A 20,403-nucleotide genomic window follows, 5' to 3' on the forward strand; every position below is an offset into this window, starting at 1 on the left:
CATTCTTAGCAGTCATATTAACCCCCAGATATTTTACCTTCTTTACCAATGTTAAACTGAAACCTCTCTTTCTCCATCGGTGTTAATTTTTTCTCAAGAACCTTAGTTTTTAATTTATTCAACTTAAATCCTGCCACTTGACCAAATTCTTGAATCAATTCCAATACCCTTTTTGTACTAGATTCTGGCTCCTGTAATGTCAGTACTAGATCATCAGGCTTTCCTTTTTAAAACAGGTGATAGCCAATCACATTAATCACACTCCTGCTGAGTCACTCTGACCCAGCACTTCACAGAGTATTGCATCATCCTGTTGAAGCCTGCAGACTTACTCAGTATCCTGCGAATCCCAACACTCCTTCTTAAGTCAAAGGCTTGAGACCTAATAATTCTCTTAAGTCTCAAAATTTGGGAGCATCCAAACATTTTGTATACAAATCCGCCACATTACATTTTGTGTCACAGTGCTGTACCTTTAACACATTTCTTTCCAAAGCATTTTTCACATTTCCGTATCTTATAGCAATATGTTTACTCTTGCTCTTAAAGTTCTGTTGGTTAGCAAGCTGTTGTGCAGCCATGTTGTCACTTAGCACAGTATTGGCATTTCAGAAGGTATTCCAAGCTCTTTTGTTAGGCAAGCAAACCACTCTATTTGTGACACACATTTGCTTATGGCTGAGTACTCTGCTTCACAAGTACTTGTGGCAACAAATGTTTGTTTCTGGGATTTCCACTGAACCAGGGCATTTCCAATATATATGCCATAGCCAGTGGTAGACTTTCCATTTTCTCTGTCCCCCCCAGCTGGCATCAGCATATGCATACACTTGCTGATCATATCCTGTATCAAGCACCAGTTTGTAATCTTTTGTGCCTTTCAGATACCTTAGGATTCTTTTAAGTGCTACCCAATCTCTCTGAGCCGGGTCTGCACTTCTTTGGCTTAACATGTGCACTGCCAGTGTTATGTCGGGTCTTGTCCAACAACTTAAATATAACAGAGAACCCAACAGAGAATGAAACACTGTTGCATTCTCACATTTTTGCCCTTCTGGTTCATTTTTGTACTGGGTAGTTATGGGAGTGTCAACCTCATTTGCCCTCTCCATTCCATATGTCTTCAGTAACTTTTCGATTTTTTCCTTCTGACTCAGAGAGTAGACACCCTCTTCATTTTTCTCAACCTCTACTCCTAGGCAATTTTGAATCTCTCCCAAATACTTCAGTTTGTATTTGTTACCTAGGCTGTTTATAAACCAAGACACTTGCTTTTGTGCAGTTGTTATTAGACAGATATCGTCAACATACAAAAGTAAATAACAAACACTTCCTTGCACCATTGCTGAATATAAACAGGAATCAGCCAGGCTTTGTTTGAATCCCATCTTTTTCAAAGTTGTGTCTATGCATTCATGCCATAGACGTGCACTTTGGTGTAAACTGTATAGTGCCCTTTGCAGCTTTAACACCATGCTGTCTTTTTCCAGCTCATAACTTGGTATTTGCTGTAAATACACCTTGGCGTCAATAGGAGCATTTAAATATGCTGAGGCAACATCAAAATGATTAACTTTTAACCCTCTCAGACTTGCCATTGCTAAAACTGATTTTACTGTTTCAGCCTTTGCTGTTGGGGCAAACACTTCATCATAATGTATCATTTTTCTTTGTGTAAAGCCCCTTGCAACCAACCTGGCTTTCCTCTGACAACTACCATCAGCCAGCTTTTTCACTTTAAAAACCCACTTACAGCTTATGGGCTTTCTACCTTCAGGCAATTCTGTAGGTACAAATGCATTGTTGTTTAGCAGAGAATTATACTCTTCCTGCATTGCCTTTAACCATGCCTCTTTCTCTAGAGTAGGTAACTCTTGCACTTCTTCAAAGTTTTCTGGCTCAGTTACACAAACCTGGTTTATGGTGGTTGGGAACCCATAACGGTCTGGAGGTTGACCTTTATTACTTCTTGCAGACCTCCTTAGTTCATTAATCTCACCCCCTGGGCTACCTTCAGGACTGCTTTTGGGGTGGATTGATTCTGAAGATTTACCTCCTCCTGTCCCTGTTGCACTTTCTTCTCTCCCCTGCTCCATGCTAGCAGCTGGAGAAAAATGCTCAACCTTTACCTCCTCCCTTTCAGTTTCTCTGGGAGTGCTGCCAATTCTTAGCTTTGTTTCAACTGCCTTATCAGGTATGCTTGGCAGTAAAACTTTTTCTGGCAGCAGGTTTGCATGTAATTTGGGCCAATTTTTTTGCTCATTAAAGCTGGCTGATCGACTATAACTCAAAAGATTTTTATCATCCTCAAACCTGTAGGCTTTTGTACCACTTTCATACCCAAGAAATAGCAACTGCTGTGCCCTTTTCCCACCTTCAGTTCTTTACAAGTATGTCAACCCACGCCTTTGTCCCAAAGATTCTCAAATGTTGCAAACTGGGACTTTTGTTATAGAGAATCTTATAGGGTATGTCATCTAGTACCCTTGACCACAAGCGATTCCCAATATAATTTGCGGTCTTAATACTCTCAGCCCAGTACTTAATTGGAAGATTTGCATCTTCTAACAATGCTTTCATTTGTGTCTGCAAGTCACCTCCCCTACACTCTGCTACTCTGTTCTCCTGAGGCATCGCCACATTGGTAAGCCTATGTTTAATCTCTTGGGAACGCAACCAGTTTCTTAGGGAGCTTGCCATAAACTCTCCTCCCCTGTCTGTCTGAATAGAGCACACCTTTTCGCCAAGTTGCCTTTCTACCCTTCTTACCCAGAACTTCAAAGTTTGGGCAACGTCAGACTTTTGCTTTAATGGATAGACCCCGCCAAATCTAGAATAGTCATCCACTAGGATCAAACAGTACTTGTTATGGGAGACACTTGGTGGGAAAGGACCAGTTACATCAGCATGAATCAACTCCAGTGGTTTTTTGGTTTCTCTCTGGCTTGCTCTTGCTACTGGGCAAGCCCTGCTTTTAACCTCCTTGCAGATATTGCAGTCTAAGTAATTATCACAACTTTTTATGTTTTTCATCCCCCCACACAACTCCAATGTTTTGTTTCGCACCTTATAGCTAGCATGAGCTAGACGCCTGTGCAGGAGATGAATACACATATCATGGGTCGGGACATTTTGCACATTCGCAACCTTAGACTCACACTGCAGTACATACATATTAGCTCTAAGGTTAGCATTTGCCAACACTGCCCCATTTTGCTTTATCTGGCACTGATCTCCCACAAAGTTTACTTCAAAGCCTGCTTTTGCCAAGTCTGGAATACTCAGGAGATTGTTTTGCAAACTAGGCACACACAACACATTCCTGAATGTGTTTCCCAGCACGATCAGTGGGGAGCAATAATGAAGGGCGTTCCTTAGATAGAGATATTTTTCTTGCCTGATAAATGACATGCTCCAGATGTTTCATACACCATCGGAAAAACCCCTACTTTTCTGAAGTTACATTAGTTGGTATTTCCTTGTATATATTGTATGCCACTTGACTCTGAATGAAGATACAATTTAGTAGTTATATAAAGTGTTGTAATCAAATTATTAGCCTGTCGTGTCGCTTTTAGGTTGCCAGCACTTTGCTCTGGGGCTGCAAGATCCTCCCAACAAAGTTAGACTCCACACTAAGTGAGAGCAAAGACAGAGGCACTGGCTTATAGTCAATATACCTCTTAATCCATCAATAACCTAGCAACTTTCAGTTAACCTTGGATAGTCAGGTAATACATAGGTGGCATAGAACACCAGGACAATTGTGTCACGTTAATTGCGGAATAGTGTCAGCGTCTTGGAGATATTTCATTTATAGGGAGAAATACCACCATTTGAGGAGGGGGCTGCCTAAAATACTTTGGGGGGGTAAAAATCTATTCAAAATTTCTTCAGATGTTGTGACCATGTTGATCCCTTAGGTGGAACAGATTCCCATACTCTACATGGATGTTCCCTGATGGAAAAACACAAGAGAATTTTGTAGAAAATCTAAAAGAAGAATACAGTGGACGCTCGGGTTGCGAACGTGATCCATGCGGGATGAACGTTCGCAACCCACAGCATCTGTAACCCACAGCAGCACGTCTGCACACACGAGAGGTTGAAATTCGGCGCTTTTGCACATGTGCACGATTTAGCGCTTCTGTGCATGCGCAACCACCGAAACCTGGAAATAACCCGTTCCAGTACTTCCGGGTTTTGGCGGTCCGCAACCCCCCCCCAAAAAAAACGCATCCTGAAGCGTCTGTAACCCAAGGTATGACTGTACTTACATGGTTGCTTGCAAGCTGGGGGGGGGGGCATATTTTGATTATGTGTAGCTGTGTAGGTTTTTTTTTTTTGTTATACATGTTAGGACAAGTAAGAAAGAGCCATTTATTTCCAGAAACTGTGAGAAGATTCTTGGAGCATCGAGGTGCAATATTGTTAGCCTACAGCAGCTATGAATAGCTAAAGAGCACTTACCTGTGGACTTGCACAAATTCTGCAGAGGAGAGACTGCTGAACTGAGCCCAGGCAGCATATAGGACTGAAATGTGCCTTACTATCTGTGTGGTAGTAAAGTTGTAAGTCTTCTACTGTCAAGATTGATATTGCCTTTCAAGTAAACAATGCCTGACTGAGTTTTACTGCTTCCATGAGTGTCTTATTGCCATCTGCCATGTGGAACATGATCCTTTCAATGCTTAAGCTATGTGATCGTGACTCTGCTATGCAAGGGAGCTAGCATACATGCAAGGAAGTGTTGCTGGACCACCCTCATGATTTAAGGTTGAAGATTGTAAAATCTTCTTCAATACATTTACAAAAACCAATAAAGTGTACATGGTTAAAAAGGGAATTGGTTATCAGAAAATAAAGATGGCTTCCATTAATGGAGAAATATATGGCATATGGATGAGGTTGGTACTGAAAATGGGATTTGAAGTAGGTATTTAACCCCCCCTCAGATTGTGATTCTTTTACTTTATCTCTTGGAGGTCCCCCCCAACAAGATTCTAACATGGAGCTGTCACAAACACCCTACCCCATTTCCCCAGCACGAGTGCATGAGACAGCTGACTCACTTGCTGGCTGAAAATCTGCTGCAATCTCACAATCCAAAACATTATAGGATACCTGGAGGCATTTCTGCATTAAACTTGCTATGAAGTGCAAGCCTTATATATACTGAATAACAGCCACAATCTATTAAAAACAATACAGAAGACCAATAAAAATGAAAGACTTGCAGTAGCCCAGTTGCATGTAAACAATAATGTCTGAAAGCAGGTGAGAAAAGACTATGTATGGTAAAATTGGATTTACAGAGTCTAAGCATGTACATGATACTATACCCATTGCATTAGAAGACAGGAAATAACGAGGCAAGGCAAATGAGGGTTGTTGTTTTTGTAGGGCCACTTTATAAATTGTAACTTAAGAATATGAACTACCTTGGGGGAAAATAAATCATACAGTATGTGGAAAATGTAGTCTAAGGTTTCTAAGCCTGTTGTGACTGGGCAAGTCTACTTTTCAAGGAACTAAGTTGGCCTTAACTTGCACTTATGTTTACCTGCTAAAGTAACTTCAAACCAAATTAAACATAATTAAGAAACTGCAGGCAGGTGACGATTTTATATAACTTTGTTAAGGCGAACCTTGGATATATATATATATATTTAAATAATATTTATTCAAAATTTAAGAATTACAAAAAGAAACAAAAAGAAAAATACAAAATACAAAAAAAGAAAAAAGAAAAAATACACCAACAGCACAAAAGAAAATACACTCACTTGGGAAAAAAAAAGAAAAAAGAGCGGATTAAACCTTTACATAACTTTCTTCCTTTACTTATTTCCTTGACCTCCTCACACCTCCCATTTTTGTATTCTAGTTCAAATCGCTATTTCTGCAAATCCTTCCAACCTTATTTTCATTTAAGTAATTTAATTTATTTTAAAAACCACTTTTACTTTATCCAATCTTAACTCTCCTCCAAACCTATATATCAATACTTATTCTTGAGACGTTTCTCTAAGGTCGACAAAGATTCCCTTCCACGAATTTCCCAACTCTCATACAAAACAAAAAAGCAAATTATATTATATACCCTTTGAGTTCCCAGTTTCCATTCCACCCATACTCCCTTCCCAGTTTCAGTCCCCAACATATGTCCATCAATCTCAAGAAGCCATCAGCCCGGAGATCTTACATCGAAGGCTCTTAAGTCTATCTCATGTCCCCTCTGCCGGTCTTTTTGATAGTCCTTAGTATTGAAAACCAAATCTTGGGGAAGCTCCAACCCAACAGCATCCACATTCTTTCCAGCCAAACCTCCATACTTAAAAGTAAGGCCTATGGGGTATTGCAAATCTTCTTTCATTCTCCTTTCAAATCCAAACCTTGGATATAAACCCCACATAAGCATGTGGGCCCCACTCTCCAACATTTACCCAAAATGTGCATGTCAGACTTAAAATACACTTGCAATTCCCACCAGGAATGAATTGTGCCTAATATTTTTTCTCCCCAACTACCTCCTGTACCCAGACTCAGTACATATATATCTCTCCTTTATTCTTAACTATCACCTCTGGAAAAACAGCAACAACAAATCCCCCCTTCCTAAATTTCTCTTTGGTAGCCAGTAATAAATGGCATCCAACATACTGGAGGCCTTCCCCTATGGAACAGCATTATCCTTTAATTTCACATACATAGTTTTACTTTCTGCCTCAACCTTACTTCCAGCTGAATTCTTCCCAGCTGAATTCTTCACTGCCTTTGGCTAGTCCCATTGCTGGGCTGCACTAATGACCTTTGGATTAATCTGCAGCAGGACCAACAATGTCTTCCTCAACTGCCACTTTGCACATTACCAGCATTATCCACTTGACTGGTTGAGAGATACTGAGAGAGGTCGATAGTATGGCCCTGTTTGTGCAGTTTTTTGAGACAGCTGGCTTGTGGAGTTTGGAACTGACAGGGTTAAAACTCTGTGGTGTCCTGTATCTGGGAGGAGCCTGAAGCAGGCTTTGTCTGTCTTAGTCTGTGAGAGTTGCTTTCACTTTTGACTGAGAGACGCTGCGAAGAAGCTGCGAGTGTGCTTTTGGAAGCACAGAGAAATGTCGGAATGCTCCGATGGAATGAGACTGATTTATGGCTTGTAAATAAACGCTTCTAGAGATAAGAACCGATCTGTCTTTGGATTTGATTTATCCCTCTCTCATCTCACACGGACGCAGGACCGCTGCTGTTACTCTGCTCTCCTGCCAGGTCAGCTTCCAAGCAGAGAGCCACGCAGGGAAGCGTGACTGGACGCAGGAATTGTTTACTACCCAAAAGGTTATGGGGGGTTCCGCATTTCCTGACAAGTGTGAGAAGGGAGGAAGACTGCCAGCGTTGCGTTGCTGAGAGCTCCTGCCAGGATGGGCAGTGAGGAATGCTGGAGAGCGGAGCCAAAAGCCAAGAAGGACGGCTGCTTCAGAAGACCAGCTTGCTGGCAGACGTGTGAGTACGCTTAAAGCCCCGGTGGGTGGAGATGGCTGCTGCCCAGCACAGCAGGGCCATGAAGGCTTTAATATCCCCTTCGAAAGACTGAATGGAGCAGTGGAAGCCTGTGAGGCAGACGTGGCTGCTGATGCTGCTCTGGAGAGAGAGCAAAGAGCCAGCGTTGAGGCTTGGCTGTTGCCAAAGCTCCAAGGGAAGAAGCCCTGGGTCGCGTGGCAGGCACTGAAGATGGCAAGTCAGCCGCAGAGGGAGCCAGACCAGAGGGGGCTAGAGGATGCCCAGAGAGAGTACCAAGCCCAGAGGGGGCTGGGACTGTTTTGGGAAGCTGTTTCTATGCTTCAACACGTCTGTGTGATGGTCCAGGAGAAAGGCTGAGGGCTGGAAAGAGGAAGGCAGTTGCAGTCCATTCCTCAGGCAACTGGGCACTCAGGAGTGGGGGTGCAGGATGTTCCAAGAGCTCTGTGAAAGCCAAAGTCTCCAAGAGTTGTTTGTGCTCTGAGGGGAAGTCCAACAGCGAAGGGCATTGTTCTACAGAGGCTCTGGAATGCAAGGTCAGCCACCTGCTAAGACAGATAAGCGGCGGTTCTCAGATGGCAGAGCGTGAGAACACCAGCAGGAGCCTTGCAACCATGACAACCAGGAAGGACACTGACACTGGCAGAGGCCCCGGTGGGGGTGCGAGCGTTGCCATGGCAACCTTGGAGGACAGTCAGAGAGACATTTTATCTCTCATTATCGATTCTGGCGCTTCTCACAATCTTGTAAATTCTAGAGAGTTCCTGAGGAACTGCAAGACAGTTAAAACTGGACACTATGTCACGTTAGCTGATGGGTCTCAGAGACCATTGACTGAAACTGGGTTTTTGTATTGTTCTTTTATACATCACGAGGTGCAAGCTTATGTTGGCCCCCAGCTTCCACATTCTCTTTTAAGCGTGTCATCACTAAATGCTGATGGTTTTGATGTCCTTTTTTCTAACAATTTGTGTTCCTTTTACAGGAATGGGAAGAAGATCTACAGTGTTGAGAGAAAGGACAGGCTCTTTCTGGTGCAGATGCCTATTGGAGATGGGGTTGGTAGTAAAATGGGACTGGTGGAAAATGGGGCTAGTGGAGAGTCCATTAAAGACGCACGAGTGCAGTGTGCAAATGTCCCACCACACCATGATTGCATGCACTTGTGGCACAGGAAGTTTGGGCACGTTGGGTGGTCATATGTTAAGAAAGCCACAGAGAACACAATTGGGTGTAGGTTCAAACCATGTGACAAATACCTAGATTGTCAAGCCTGTAAGCAATTGAAGGTCACAACATGCACATACCCCAGGTCAGAGAGGAGAACCAGCAAACCCTTTGAACTGGTGCATGCGGATTTATCAGGGCCCATGTCAACACCTTCTTTAGCTGGGTCTAAATGGGTTCTGGTTCTGATTGACGATTTTTCAAATTTTCTTGGGTTTTCTCACTTAGACAGAAGTCAGAAGCAGCTGCGCTGATCAGGGATTGGATCACAGTGATAGAGCTGCAGTTCTCTACCAGGGTGATTTCCTTTCGATCTGATCACAGGGGGGGGGGGAGTTCACAGGTTCTGTGCTGCAATCGTTTTTCAGGCAGAAGGGTATCAGTCATCAACTGTCCGCCCCCTACAGTCCGCAGCAGAATGGAGTTGCAGAGAGAAAGTTTCGCACGCTACAGGAAGCAACGAACGCTATGTTGGCAGACTCGGGTTTGCCACAGCGCTTTTGGGCTGAGAGTTATAGGACAGCATGTTTCTTGCAGAATAGAGTGTACAATTCCAGTGTAGGCAACACACCTTTTTTCTTACTGCATCAGAAGAAGCCGAAAGTGCACTACTTTCGCATTTTTGGTTCTGAGGCTTGGGTCCTCATTCCAAAAGCCATGCACAGAAAGGGTGAGCCAAGGTCTAGGAAGATGATCTTTGTAGGCTATGAGCCGGATTCAAAGGCGTGGCGTTTCGCATACCCTACTGGCAACCAGTCTAAGCTCCTTATTAGCGGCAGTGCTGAGTTTTGCAAGCAGAGTGGGTGGAAGTGTCTTCACGGAAACCCGGCTGTTCTGTTAGACTCTCATGAGGAAAAGGAGGGCAGGGCTGAACCTGTTGCTGAGGTGCACAGTCCACAGCCGCAGAGTCCAGAGCCGGGATCTCCAAGGGAGAGGCTCCGTATCTCTCCAAAAGGGAGTCCCAGGACCCCTCCACAGGTCTCTGTCAAGTCTGAGCTAAGGAGTGAACCATCCTCGCCAGCAGAACCAGCTGTACGCCCAAAATGGCGCAGCAGGTCAGAGGGGGATGTTTCTGACACAGAGGATAGTAGGGTTGATCCAGGTGAATCAGGCGCAGTTCCAGAATTCACGCTGAGGAGGTCAGCAAGATCAACCAAAGGGAAGCCACCTGAAAGGTATGAAGCCACTAGTGTCTGGGTTGGTGTGGCTAGATGTGAACCTGAATCCTTTGAGGATGTTCAGAAGTTGCCTCAGGAAGAAGCTAGCAAATGGCATGAGGCGATGCAGAAGGAGATGAACTCAATGGAGTCTCTTGGTGTGTTCTCACTCACTCAGCTGCCGGCTAACAAGCAAGCTGTCAGCTGCAGATGGGTTTATCGCATGAAACCCACTGACGCTGGAGAGCCACAGTATAAAGCGAGATTAGTGGCTCGTGGATTCACACAGAGGAAGGGTGTCCACTTCACAGAGGTATATTCGCCGACCTCGAGAGCAGAAACTTTGAGAACGTTCTTGGCGATAGCAGCACAGAGAGGTTGGATGGTGAACCACTTTGATGTAGATGTCGCCTACCTGAACTCAGATCTCCAGGAGGAGTTGTACATGCTTCCTCCTCCAGGGTTTGAAGTCAGTGAGCCAGGCGTCGTGTGGCGGTTGCACAAATCCATCTATGGATTACGCCAATCTGCCAGAAATTGGAATATGTGCCTACATGAAGCTTTAGAAGAGCTAGGTTTTAAGAGGTCTCTTGCAGACAGTTGTCTTTACATTAAAGATTCAGGCTTGAAACAGCAAGTGGTGCAGGTGTTCGTAGATGACATTTTGATTATGGCACAGACAGGTAAACAGGTGGAGAAGTTTGCTAAGGAGCTTGGAAAGCGGTTCAAGCTAAAGCAGCTTGGAGATGTCAAGTCCTACCTAGGCGTAGAGATCACAAGAGCAAGTGATGGAAGCTTTTTGCTTCGCCAGAAAGGTAAGATTGAGCAGTTGCTTGAGAAGTTCAGGATGTCTGATTGTGCAGGTGCCATATCACCCATGGAGGCTGGATACGTGAAGGAGTGCCAGCAAGTAGAACGCGTGGTGTTCGAAAACACTGAACTCTTTCAGTCGGCACTGGGTAGTCTGTTGTATCTGTCCCAGTGGAGCAGACCAGACATAGTGTTTGCTGTCAATCTGCTCAGTAGAGAGGCTTCAAGTCCTAGTGTGCAGGCCTGGAATGGTATAAAGCGGGTGCTACGTTACCTGCAAGAAACCAAAGACTTTTGCCTCAAGATGTCAGCTGAGGGTGGTGTCAAGCTGACCGCGTGGGTGGATTCGGATTGGGCTAACCTTTCGGACCCTGGGGAAAAGCATCAGGACAAGAAGAAGTGTGGATAAATCCTTAAAGTCAGTTTCATTCCATCCATGGCAAGAGACATTATCAGACACACTTCAGCCAGTAAAAATCATTCATTGTGGATGTGGAACAAAACTGGTGATCTGGGGAGAGTGGGTGTGACTGGGAAGGGTCCTGAGGGTGGACAGAGAAAACTGGAGGGTTGTGTACTCAGCCTGAGGGCTGGATATTCCTTATTTGTGGTCTTGGGGTTGTGTGCTATGTGCCAGGTTGATGAAAAAAGAAATGAGAGGCAAATATAATGATAGCTCTGTATCAACTGCAGCTGATAGCTAACTTTGAGAGGATCACCTTGGTTGAAAAGTGGAGATCTGGAATGAAAGCTGAAGCTTAGAACCGAAGAAGAAAGCAGTGGAGTATTTCCTCTACTTGGGTTGTTTCTCTCCCAGATTTTCCTGCCATGATAAATCTTACAACAGCATGTGTAGGAGGAGTGAGATCTAATGAACCAGGGGCACCGACTTGCCTCACATGACCCCTCTGCCTTCCTACCCCTGTATGGCACATGAGTGCTCACCTGGCAGCAGCAGTGGGGGATGGGGAACATGGAGGATGACCTTCACCCTCCCTGTGTCCTGCTCCTGCCCACCACACGAGCACTGCTTGGTAGCAGTGGGCTGTGGAGGATGGAGGCCCCCTCAGCATGGGGGGGCTCAGTCCCCTACTCACAAATATTGAGGTGGCTGAAGCCCCTTCCACCCCTATAGTTGGTGCCCCTTTAATGAATCCATTCCTAGGGATAAGGGCCAGGTTTGTTTTATTTCACACTTGAAGGTAAATCTGCATAATTTGAACTCTTAGAACCAATACACGAACTGAAAAACAGCCATCCTTCGAAATTCATAGGATTTTGAAATGTCAGGTGCAGTTTACAAAAATGATATACTGTACTAGATCAGAATGTGTCTAAATTTCGGTATGCATTTCATGCATTAAAGCAGGGTCACTTGCAAAGGTGTGTATATGATTAGGCAACGTTTCACACAAAATGTATATTGTTGCACGTCACCCCAATCTCTAAGCGGTGCAAGATTCAAGGGGTTCAAAGCACTTGTCCAGAGTTCGTGCTCCTTTTGGAATGAGGGACAGTGGAGATTGTGGTATCTTTATTATATATGGTTTATTTCTACATATATCCTCAGCCCATGATGGAGGAGCTCACAGCATCAACACCCCAAGAAGGTCTATCTCACATAGCCACAGCCTTGGATTGTAGGAGAAATCAGGCATGTCTCTCCCTCACAGGTTTTAGCCTGCTGCTTTATCAAGCTTCTATTTTCTAGCTTACACACACCCACACACCCTCAGCTCGAGCCTTTGTCCAACAAGTGACTGAGTGAGGGACCACCCTTTTGCCACCTGGCACACATCCACTTCCTTTCTTCCTTTAATGGCCCATTACCTAGGTTATCACCTCATCAGGAAGGTAGCTAAGCTACTCTAGGATTTTTAATCCTTGTTTAAATTTTAACCCTTGCTGGATGAAGGAATGTTCCTTCGCAGCCCATAAAGTGAGCATAGTAGATGAACAACATCTAGGGCAGGCATAGGCAAACTCGGCCCTCCAGATGTTTTGGGACTACAACTCCCATCATCCCTAGCTAACAGGACCAGTGGTCAGGGATGATGGGGGTTGTAGTCCCAAAACATCTGGAGGGCCGAGTTTGCCTATGCCTGATCTAGGGGATCATGGTTACCTTTTGCATTAGTCTTCAGGGCTGCCACCTCAAATTAGGTCATTAAGGTATAAAGGTTGTGGCTCCATGGTAGAGCATCTACTCTGCTTGCCAAAGGCCCCGGTTCAACCCCCAGTATCTCTAGGAAAGACTGAAAATTTTCCATCTGAAACTTTGGAGAGCTGCTGCAAAGCAGCATAGACAATACTGAATTAGATGGACCAATGGTCTGATTTGGTATAAAGCAGCTTCCTTTGTCCCTGAAACATGTTTAGTTGGTTAAAGCAAATCATCCATTCCCAATAACTGAACTGTACACTTTTCACATGTAAAAATTCTTCTGCTTACTTTGTTTTAGCCACACACTGAATCCACTATTTCAAAAATTTATATGGTTGGAAAAATAAGCTGAATTTTCTGCGCTTCAATATTTCATGAATAAACCCAATTAGCTGAAGACATTGTATATTCAAACTCATTCTCACATTGTCCCCTAATTAGTTTTATTCATGAAATATTGACAAAGAGGAAATCCAAATTATTTTTTCACCATGCATTAAATTTTTGGAGCGAATTCATTGGTTAAAAGAAAAAGAAAAAGAAAAACATCCTACACAAGACAAAATAATTAATCAATTTTTACTCTTAATGCTCACAAAAGTTACTTTCCTGCCCCACTCCAAGAGCATTGTTATTGGCAGGGAGCCAATGAAAATCAGGGACACTCAGCAGCAGACTTATGCTGGGTATTTGTGATGTCATGAATCAGAAATGCAAGGCAGGAGTAGATCTTCTTTAAAAAGAAAAAAAATGAGCAGTTTGGGTGGTTCTCATCTTTATAGGAAGGAATTCAATGAGAATGCAGAACATGCTGAGGAAGTCCTCTTGAGCTCTGCTACAAATAAGGATGAGGGAGAAGTTTGATTCAGTTTGCCTATGTACCTAATTTGTGCTTTCTGAAGCAATATGTGGACTGAAACAACTTAATTCCCTTACAAATTCAGAAATACCAGGTTTAGAAATGCATTCAGAAGAATTTGGGTATGAAACTGCTTAGCAGTGGTCACAATCTGAAAACCCTTCAGTGGTGGCTCTCCTCACTTGTGGGAAAGACTTGTGGCTCTCCTATAAGGGGGGAGACCTGTTTTGGTGGCTGTGCCCCAGTAATGGAACTTCTTCTCTTGGGAGATCCATACAAAAGAATCCATGTTGATCCTTCTCCAGCCAAAGAGGGCCTATAGGACAAAGCAGAAAATGTGGCCTCAAATCAACACTGCCAGAACAGTCATACCTGAACTTTATAAATGCTTCTCTGATTCTGTCGAACAAGTGCTACTGGACTGCTTTAGAAACTGCATTGAACAGCAACCTACAACATAGCTATGTCCTTTTGGGCAAAAGTAAACAGCAATTCCCCAACTGGTTTGAGGCTGGCATTAAGGACATGGAACCTTTTATAACTGCAAAGGGTTAGGCTCTTGTGAACTATAAGCATGTGTCTTGTGAGAAAATGCTTGCTGCACTGAGAAAGACAAGGAGTAATGCCCAGTGGATTGCCAGGCAATGTGCCAATGACTACTGGCTAAAGCTGTGTCAGAGCATTCAACTTGCTGCTGACAGCTACACATGTAGGGAGGTGTGATGGGCACAGTGCTATCAAGAACTGAATTCATGGGAAAACATGGACTTCAACTGAACAGTTAGCAACTCTGCTTATCTTGGGAGAGCTGGATGTCCCTCTATCAATGAGCTGAAGAATGCCATCAACTCTCAAGTATGTGGTAAATCCCCAGGACAAAGGTTGATTCCCAATAGAAGTGCTGAAAGCCAGTCTCAACACCTCCCTCATGATGCACTTGGCTCCCACAAAACCATCCAGCCACAGCTTCCAAGCATCTGGTCAGTGTGTTCGGGGCTGAGTCGGTGTGGCCATCCATCAGCAGACAGAGCTGAGTGTCATCAGCATATTGGTGACAGCCCAGCCCAAAGCTCCGGATAATCAGGGCAAGGGGGTGCATAAAGATGTTAAAAAGCATCGGGGAGAGAATCGTGCCCTGTGGCACTCCACACACCAAGGAGTGGCGCAATGACATTTCCCTCCCTAGTGCCACCCTCTGTCCCCGACCAGAGATAAAAGAGCACAACCAGTTACGGGCTATGTCCTGTATCCCCACGTCTGCGAGGCAGTGGTCCAGAACATCATGATCGACCATGTCAAAGGCTGCTGACAAATCTAAAAGGATCAGCAGTCCTCATCCGCCTCGATCCAGTTGTCTACGGAGATCATCTGTTAGGGCAAACAGAGCCGTCTCCGTCCCAAAAAAAGGACAGAAACAGGACTGAAATGGATCTAATGCCGATGTTTCCTCCAGAAACCTACCAAGCTGTTCAGCAACCGCTCTCTCAATTACCTTACCCGGGTATGGAAGATTTGAAACTGGGCGGTAATTGGATAGGTCTAAGGGATCTAATGAAGTTTTCTTTAAGAGTGGACACACCACTGCTTCCTTCAGTTCCCCTGGGAATGTCCCCATGTCAAGGGACAAATTGATAATTTCAACCAGGGGGATCCGCGCAACATCTGGACACTCCCGAATCAGCCAAGACTGGCACGGATCAAGGAGGCAGGTGGTGGGCCTACCAACTTGGAGGAATCTATCCACATCAGTAGGGAGTAGAATCATAGAATCATAGAATCATAGAATCTTTTTTTAAAAAAATAATATTTATTGAAGTTTCAAATAATACAGACAAACAAAAAACAAAAACAAGTATAATTTCAGTCCTTATTTTCTTATACCTTATTTCCCACGACTTCCCCTCGCCTCCCCTTCTTGTATTCCATTTCCAAATGTTAATTCAACAAATTCTTATCCCCAATTTTTAACCTTATTTCATTATTATATTTAATTCATTTTATATATCAAATTTTAATTTATATAGATCAATCCTTATACTTAAACCCTTTTTCCAAGGTCGACCCAAATTCCCTTCCACGAATCCCCCAATTTTATACTAATAACAAAATAGAAATAAAAAGAATCAAAAGATATTTATACACCCTTTGGATTCCCAAACCCCGCCCTCCCTTTCCCGGTTTCGATCCCAAAACCAATGTCCATCAGTCCATCTGCTGTCAGCCTGGAGATCTCACATCCGAGGCTTTTAAATGTCTCTCAGTTCCTCTTTGCCGGTGTATTGGATAGTCCTTTGTATTAAACCCCGAATCTCGGAGGAGCTCAGTCCCAATAATGTCCATATTTCTTCCAGCCAGACCTCCATATTTAAAAGTGGAGCTCAGATCTTGTTTCTTAAAACTTTTCAGTCCAAATGTCCCAAGAGCTCCAACTTCCACCTTGATCAGATTTATAATCCATAGATCTTCAGATCTCCACAAAAGAGAATGTTTCCATTCCTCCTTCTTCAATTCAAACCAAATTTTCGTCATCGAGACCTTATTTTCCTTTGTATCCATCTTAACAGGCCTCTGGCTCTCCTTTGCCATCTGCAGCATTTCAGCCCCTCCTTCCTGCTTCTCCTGATCATCATGTATCTCTTTCTCCACTTCTTCAAATTTCTCAGATTTCTTTTCTTGCTCAGCTGCCTGGACTCCTTGAATCAAGTCCTTATCTAACTCATAGAATCACAGAATCATAGAGTTGGAAGAGACCACAAGGGCCATCGAGTCCAACCCCCTGCCAAGCAGGAAACACCATCAGAGTACTCCTGACATATGGTTGTCAAGCCTCTGCTTAAAGACCTCCAAAGAAGGAGACTCCACCACACTCCTTGGCAGCAAATTCCACTGTCGAACAGCTCTCACTGTCAGGAAGTTCCTCCTAAAGTTTAGGTGGAATCTTTTTTCTTGTAGTTTGGAACCATTGCTCCGTGTCCGCTTCTCTGGAGCAGCAGAAAACAACCTTTCTCCCTCCTCTATGTGACATCCTTTTATATATTTGAACATGGCTATCATATCACCCCTTAACCTCCTCTTCTCCAGGCTAAACATGCCCAGCTCCCTTAGCCGTTCCTCATAAGGCATCGTTTCCAGGCCTTTGACCATTTTGGTTGCCCTCCTCTGGACACGTTCCAGTTTGTCAGTGTCCTTCTTGAACTGTGGTGCCCAGAATTGGACACAGTACTCCAGGTGAGGTCTGACCAGAGCAGAGCAGAATACAGTGGCACTATTACTTCCCTTGATCTAGATGCTATACTCCTACTGATGCAGCCCAGAATTGCATTGGCTTTTTTAGCTGCCGCGTCACACTGTTGGCTCATGTCAAGTTTGTGGTCAACCAAGACTCCTAGATCCTTTTCACATGTACTGCTCTCAAGCCAGGTGTCACCCATCTTGTATTTGTGCCTCTCATTTTTTTTGCCCAAGTGCAATACTTTACATTTCTCCCTGTTAAAATTCATTTTGTTTGTTTTGACCCAGTTCTCTAATCTGTCAAGGTCGTTTTGAAGTGTGATCCTGTCCTCTGGCATGTTAGCCACCCCTCCCAGTTTGGTGTCATCTGCAAATTTGATCAGGATGCCCTTGAGTCCATCATCCAAGTCGTTGATAAAGATGTTGAATAAGACCGGGCCCAAGACAGAACCCTGTGGCACCCCACTAGTCACTCTTCTCCAGGATGAAGAGGAACCATTGATGAGCACCCTTTGGGTTCGGTCAGTCAGCCAGTTACAAATCCACTGAGTGGTAGCATAGTCAAGTCCGCATTTTACCAGCTTCTTTACAAGAATATCATGGGGCACCTTGTCAAATGCCTTGCTGAAATCAAGGTAGACTACATCCACTGCGTTCCCTTCATCTACCAGGCTTGTAATTCTGTCAAAAAAACGAGATCAGGTTAGTCTGACATGACTTATTTTTCAGAAATCCATGCTGACTATTGGTGATCACAGTATTCCTTTCTAGGTGCTCACAGACTGTTTGCTTAATGATCTGCTCCAGAATCTTCCCTGGTATTGATGTCAGACTGACTGGGTGGTAATTATTTGGGTAATCTCTTTTCCCCTTTTTGAAAATAGGGACAACATTTGCCCTCCTCCAGTCTGTTGGGACTTCGCCTGTTCTCCAGGAATTCTCAAAGATGACTGCCAGTGGTTCTGAGATCATATCTGCCAGTTCTTTTAATACTCTTGGATGCAGTTCATCTGGCCCTGGAGACTTGAATACATCTAAACTAGCCAAGTATTCTTGTACTATCTCCTTAGTTATTCTGGGCTGTGTTTCCTCTGCTGAATCATTTGCTCCAAATTCTTCAGGTCAGGCATTGTTCTCTTTATCGGAGAAGACTGAGGCAAAGAAGGCATTGAGGAGTTCAGGCCTTTCTGTGTCTCCGTTTGCATTTCACCATCTTCTCCTCTGAGTGACCCCACTGTTTCTTTGTTCTTCCTTTTGCTAGGAACATACCCATAAAAGCCTTTTTTGTTGCTTTTAACCTCTCTAGCAAGCCTGAGTTCATTCTGTGCTTTAGCTTTTCTGACTTTGTGTCTACACGTGCTGGCTATTTGTTTGAATTCCTCTTTGGTGGTTTCCCCCCTTTTCCATTTTTTGTACACATCCTTTTTTAATCTTAACTCAGTTAAAAGTTCTTTAGATAGCCACCCTGGCTTCTTTAGGCACCTTCCATGTTTCCGTCTCATTGGTATTGCCTGAAGTTGTGCTTTTACTATCTCCCTCTTAACAAACTCCCAGCCATCATGAACTCCCTTTCCTTTTAGTATTACTGTCCATGGGATCTCACCCAGCACTTCCCTAAGTTTTATGAAGTCGGCTTTCTTAAAGTCAAGAAATTGAGTCCTAGTATGCTTGGCTGCTCCTTTCCGCTGTATAGTAAACTTCAGAAGAGCATGATCATTCGTGCCTAATGATCCTTCCACTTCTACCCCATTAACCAGGTCATCAGCATTGGTTAGGACCAGATCTAAAATGGCTGTTCCTCTTGTTGCTTCTCCCACTTTCTGGACAATGAAGTTGTCTGCAAGGCCAGTGAGGAATCTGTTTGACCTTATGCTCTTGGCTGAGTTTGACATCCAACAAATATCCGGGTAACTGAAGTCCCCCATTACTACTAGCTCCCTTCCTTTTGCATGCTTGGCCATCTGTTCCAGGAAGGCATCATCTACGTCCTCCGTTTGGCTTGGGGATCTATAGTAAACTCCCACAATGAGGTCTCTGTTATTCTTCTCTCCCTTAATTTTGACCCAAATGCTCTCACTTTGGCTTTGAGGTTCTAAATCTTGCATCTCTTCACAGGTATACACATCCCTGACATATAACGCCACTCCTCCTCCTTTCTTGTCTGGTCTGTTTCTCTGAAATAGATTGTATCCCTCCATTATTACATTCCAATCATGTGACTTATCCCACCAGGTTTCAGTGATGCCTATTATGTCAAATATAGTTTGCTGTACCAAGAGCTCAAGCTCATCTTGTTTATTTCCCATGCTTTGCGCATTAGTGTACAGACATTGAAGTCCATTAATCATTCCCCCTAGTCTCTTATTTAAGGATTTTTTCCTCCCACCACTAGGTCTGCGTGCTGTTTGCTCCATTTGTTCTATGACATTTGGATGATCATTTTCATCAATTGATAGACTCCTACCTTCAGGAGCACTGTCTCCCTCCCCCACATTAGTCAGTTTAAAGCCCTCCCAACCGTTGTGACGTGTAGCCCATTGCTTGCCAGAAGTCCATCTTCAAGAAACTGCAGTCCGTGATCTAAGAATCCAAACCGTACCTGTTTACACCCTTTGCGAAGCCAGCTGTTCACTTCCACTATTTTCCCCTCTCTCCCTGGGCCACGTCGTTCAACTGGGAGGACTGATGAGATGACAATTTGTGCATTTAATTGCTTCAATTTCCTGCCCAGAGCCTCGTAGTCTCTTTTGATCTTCTGGAGGCTATTGCTTGCAGTGTCATTGGTTCCCACATGAGTATCTGATCGAAATGGTCCAACACATGACCTGAAGTCAGTCGAGGGGCCTCCAGTTCAGTCACTGTATCTAAATTGGCAGGGAGGGCACGGCGGAGCAACAGGACTTTCTCCGCAAAAAAGCTTGTGAATGCCTCACAGCTGTGGGTCGAATTTGTGCTTAAATTTGGTTGTCCTCCTAAGGACGTTATTGACCTAATTCTAAAAAGTTGTGCCAGGCGAGAGCTAGCAGATGCAATGGAAATTGCAAAGTAAGATTTCTTAGCAGCTTTCATAGCCATCTCATAGGCTTTCATAAGCGTCCTATAAGATGTTCTTGAGGCTCCGTCACGAGTCCGTCGCCATACTCACTCTAGCTGTCTGAGATCCCACTTCATTTTCCGGAGCTCCTCAGTAAACCAAGGGGCCTGGTTTCGACGGGGTCGCAGAGGGCGCTTAGGCATGATCTCATCAATGGCTGCCAAAGCCGGTTATTCCAGTCCTCAACAAGGTCATCTAATTAGTCAAGGTCATCTCTAACCCTGCAGGAGGAGCAGGATTCCGCAAGGCTTGTCGGAATCTATCAGGATCCATCAGTTTTCACGAATGAGCCCAAATAGGTTCACCACCCGAGCCGGGGAGTAGCGGGAAGTCAATCTTGGCT

This window comes from Podarcis cretensis (genome assembly GCF_951804945.1).
Source record: "Podarcis cretensis genome assembly, chromosome: 8".
Taxonomy (NCBI): Eukaryota; Metazoa; Chordata; class Lepidosauria; order Squamata; family Lacertidae; genus Podarcis; species Podarcis cretensis.